Below are 5,247 nucleotides of genomic sequence, written 5' to 3'. Positions count from 1 at the left end.
TAGTAAACGGAGTTATTTGGGGACATGTCCCATCAACTCCACAGTTCAGAGAGTTTAGAGGCTTCTCAGACAGATGTATTAGTATTCAGTTTTCAGTTTTGAGTATGTATAGATGTGTTGAACCTTATGGCCAGTTTTTGGATTTATTTCAGATATTAAGTAGTGTACAGGTGCATATATCAGAAATGGGTTAGCTTGTGGTCCTTCGGGGTCATAAGCACCGTGTGACGTCTCGGGATGGGATCTCAGGTCGTTATACACACTGTCACTCTAAGAAGTTCAAGAGAGCCCATTCCTGAAAGAAATGCTGGTCCACCTCCACTATCTTATGAGAGTAGTACTACTGAGACACTTGATTCCACGTAAAGATCCATGAAGGCTTGGCTGACCAACTAGATAGAAAGGAGAGGGGTGGTTAACACAATTCTACATAGCTTCAACAACAGTTCCAGGCACCTGTTCAGACTTACAACTTTGGAAATAAGGAGGTATCTTTTCAGGAGTTCGTGAAATTAAATTGACCAAAATTCACAGGTTCAGACAGTTCATCTAATCCTTAGAGCTTTTTAGATAGTATATTCAAGGCGTTGAGTACTTTAGGATGTTCTAGGGAGAGGGTTGTAGAGCTTGCATCGTACAAATTAAAGGACATGGATAACACTTGGTATAATACTTTATTGCTAGAAAGGCCTGTTGGAGCAGCACCACTGACATGGGATGAGTTCACTAAGTTCTTCATGGATACCTTTCTTTCTGAAAGTCAGAAACAAAAATATGCAGCTCAATTTGAGTAATTAATTCAGACTCCAGACATAGATGTGTCGATCTATAATAATAAGTTTTGCAAGATAGATAGATATGCTCTATACTTGGTGTCCACAGAAGCAACTTGAGTCCGGAGGTTTGTAAATAGATTGATTGGTCGTCTCTATAATGAAGTGGCCCCACAGATGAAAGTCTTGAACTATTATAAAATAGTGGATCTTGCTAGAAAGATTGAGGACAAGGGTCGTATAGAGCGGGAAGCTTATAAAATAAGTATAAGATGAGTGGATCTTTCAATAGTGACTTAAGTGCAAATCGCAAAGCTGGAAATCAGGGCCATCAGATAGGGGCAGCTATGCTTTCACAGTCTACATACAAGCTACCTTCTAGATAAGGTACTCAAGGGTCTTTAGCATCTCAAGGATATCGTAGTCTGGCCAGATGTATGCCACTACTCCATCCTGCTAGACTTGGGGCAAATCACATATGGGATAGTGTCGTATTTTGACTGGAGAGTGTTTTTTATATGGTCAATAAGGTCATCGCATCATAGATTGCCCTTAGCCTCAGATAAATACTAGTCAGGGTTCTATTCAGTTAGCTGCATCTAGTTAGGATACTCGTAATAATGCAAGTACTGGAAATAGAGGTCGGGGTAATGAGGATTGGGTTACTGGCAATCAGGCACAAGGAAATACTAGTAGAGGCCAGTCAAGAGTTTTCACACTTACTCGACAGGATGTTCAGGCCTCGAATGCAGTAGTTACAGGTATTCTTTCCATTTGTTGATTTGATGCTTATGCTTTGATTGATCCAGACTCTAGTCACTCTTATGTGTCCTTATACTTTGCTGTGAGATTTGATAGACATCCAAAGATGTTAAATTGTCCCTTTCTTATTGCAATCCCTGTGGGAGATTTTTTATTAGTTGAGTATGTGTATCGTGACTGCCAAATTATAGTAGAAGGTAGGGATACTCTTGCAGACCTAATTGTACTTGATATGATTTAATTTGATTTGTTGATGGACATGTATTGATTATCTCCTTTTTATGCTACTGTAGATTGTCATGCAAAGATATTTCAATTTGAGATACCCAATGAATTTAGTTTTGTATTAAAAGCGGGTCAAGTTCCAGAGATTGGTAATGTTATATCTTTTATGAAAGCTCAACATTATTGGATAAAGGTTGTATAGGCCTTTTAGCTATGATAAGTGATGATAGAGAGGGAACACTTAGTTTGGAGGAGCTGCCTACTGTGAAGGAATTTTTGGATGTATTTCTTGAGGAGTTACCTAGATTACCTCCCGTACGAGAGATAGACTTCGGTATTAATTTTGCAGCTGACACTATGCCGATATCTACACCGCCATATCAAATATCGCTAGTAGAGTTGACAGAGCTCAAACAAAAATTATAGGACTTGCCAGATAAGAGGTTCATCAGACCGAGTGTATCACCATGGGGTGCACTAATTTTTTTTTTGTAAAGAAGAAAAATGGGTCTCTAAGAATGTGTATTGACTACAGGCAGTTAAACAAGGTAACAATACATAAAAAGTACTCCTTGCCTCGTATAGAGGATCTGTTTGATCAGTTACAAGGGGTTGTCCATTTTTCAAAGATTGATCTTTGATTTGGTTATCATCAACTTAGAATCAGGGAGAAAGATATTTCCAATACAACATTCAGAACTCGATATGGGCATTATGAGTTCCTTGTGATGCCTTTCGGGTTAACCAATGCTCTTGCTGCATTCATGGACTCGATGAATGGGGTGTTTAGGCCTTTTCTGCATAAACTTGTGATTGTATTTATTGATGATATTTTGATATATTCTCGTAGCCAGGAAGAATATGAGAATCATCTGATGACTATATTGCAGACATTGCGGGAACATTAGCTCTATGCTAAGTTCTCAAAATGTTAATTTTGGATTGACTCAATATTAGTTTTGGGCTATGTTGTCTCCAAAGATGGTATACGGTGGATTCTAGAAAGACAGAAGTAGTGCAGAACTGGCCTAGACTTATTTTACATACAGAGATTCGTAGCTTTATAGGCTTGGTTAATTACTATAGGTGTTTTGTGCAGAATTTCTCTAAAATTATAGCTCTATTGACTAGATTGAGCCAGAAAAATGTGAAGTTTCAGTGGATGGAAGAATGTGAGTAGAGCTTTCATAAACTTAAAACATTTTTGACCACCACACCAGTATTAGCCTTACCATCAGGTTCTGGAGGACTCAAGGTATTTTGTGATGCTTCGAGAGTAGGATTAGGATGTGTTCTCATGCAAAATGATCACGTTATTATTTATGCTTTGAGATAATTAAAAAAACATGAGTTAAACTATCTTACATATGATTTGGAGTTGGCCACTATGGTATTTGCTCTTAGGATTTGGAGGCATTACTTGTATGGTGAAACTTGTGAGATTTATACTGATCAAAAGAGTTTGAAATACATCTTTCATCAAAGAGATATAAATATTCGGCAGCATCGGTGGATGGAATTACTCAAGGATTATGGTTATGTTATATTGTATCATCCTGGAAAAACTAATGTTGTGGCTGATGCTTTGAGTAGGAAATCTATGGGTAGTTTGGAACATATAGCTCCTGGAAAGAGACAATTGGCAAAAGATATGCAGAACTTGAAGACAAAAGTGTCAGATTTGGTGTTGAAAAGTCAATGATATTGTTGGCTTATGTTCAAGATAAATCTTCCTTGGTGGAGCGCATAAAGGCCACTCAATATGAGGATGTCCAATTCTGTAAATATCGAGATGAGATCCTAGCTAGTCAAAATAAAATAATGAGTGTTGATTCTGATGGTATTCTTCGAGTGGGTAACCGATTAGGTGTACCAACTGCAGATGGGTTAAGACGAGCTATTCTTTAGAAAGCTCACAAATTCAGATATACCATTCACCCTGGTTCCACTAAGATGTACCATGACCTGAAGCAATTGTATTGGTGGGAAGGTATGAAGAAAGATGTTGCTAACTTTGTTTCTAGTTGTTTGACTTGGCAGTAGCTAAAAACAGAGCATCAATGACCAACAAGATTATTGCATAAGATCAAAATTCGAGATTGGTAATAAGAAAGAGTTACCATGAATTTTGTAATTAGGCTACCGTAAACCATTAAAGGTTATGACTTTGTAATTGTAGAGCGTCTTACTAAATCAGCTCACTTCTTGTCAGTAAAGATTACATTTAGTGGAGTAAAATATGCTCAGTTATTTATGAATAAAATTATCCGACTTTATGGATTTTCATTGTCCATCATTTCTGACAGAGGATCACAATTTACTTTATGCTTTTAGAGATCTTTTCAAGAAGCATTGGGTATCCGAGTAGATCTTAGTACTATATTTCATCCTCAGACAGACAATCTGAGCGTACTTTACAAATTTTTGAGGATATGTTGAGAGCTTTCATTTTTGATTTTGGAGGTAGCTGGGCTACTTACTTACCCTTAGCTGAATTTGCTTGCAATAATTGTTTTCAGTCAAGCATTTAGATGGCTCCATATGAAGCCTTGTATGGTAGGCGATGTCGTTCTCCTATTGAATGGTTTGAAGTTGTAGAAGATAAGGTTTTAGGACAAGATTTGGTATAGGAAGCTATGGACAAGGTCTAATTAATTAGACAGAGGTTGCTCTGCTTAAAGCATACAAAAGTCTTATATAGACAAGAGAAAAAGAGACTTAGTGTTTACAGTTAGGGATACAGTTTTTCTAAGAGTCTCTTTTATGATAGGTGTGATGCGATTAGGGAAAAGAGCTAAATTGAGCCCCTGATATATAGGACCATATGAGAAACTTGATTGAGTAGGAGGTGTGGTGTATCATTTAGCACTCCTTCCTGATATGTCTTTCATCCATTTAGTGTTCCATGTTTCTATGCTAAGGAAGTGTATATCAGATTCTCTGGTGTTCTTGAAGCACCGACCTAGCAGCTTGATGAGAATTTAACATATGAAGAGAAACCAATGGTGATTATGGATAGACAAGTAAGAAGGTTATGGTCAAAAGAGTTTATGTCCGTGAAAGTCTTATGGAAGAACCATGCCATTGAAGAAGCTACATGGGAGTCAGAAAAGGATATGAGACTCAAGTACCCTAACTTGTTTCAGCCTTCAGGTATGCACTTGTTCTAAATTCAGAGACTGAATTTCTTAAGGCGGGGAGAATGTAATACCCCAAATCATAAATTAGTGAGTAATTATAATTAAAAAAGACAAAAATATATAAAGAAATGAGAAAAATGGCTAAAGCCTCTATTAAAAAGAAAAGGGAAAAAGTGAGAGAGATAGTGTGGGCTTAAAACCCATTTAACTAATAATAGTAAAAGGCATTAGCCTTAGCCATCACTGGAAAGAACGACATCAATTACCAAAGGAAAATAGTGATTCTGCCTAACCTCACACAAAAGCAAAAAAATAATAATCAAAAGTTGTTCGTTCAGTGAAAAGAA

Source organism: Capsicum annuum, unplaced genomic scaffold (assembly GCF_002878395.1).
Source record: "Capsicum annuum cultivar UCD-10X-F1 unplaced genomic scaffold, UCD10Xv1.1 ctg82408, whole genome shotgun sequence".
NCBI lineage: Eukaryota > Viridiplantae > Streptophyta > Magnoliopsida > Solanales > Solanaceae > Capsicum > Capsicum annuum.
The sequence above is the reverse complement of the archived record's forward strand: the minus strand, read 5'-3'. Positions refer to the sequence as shown.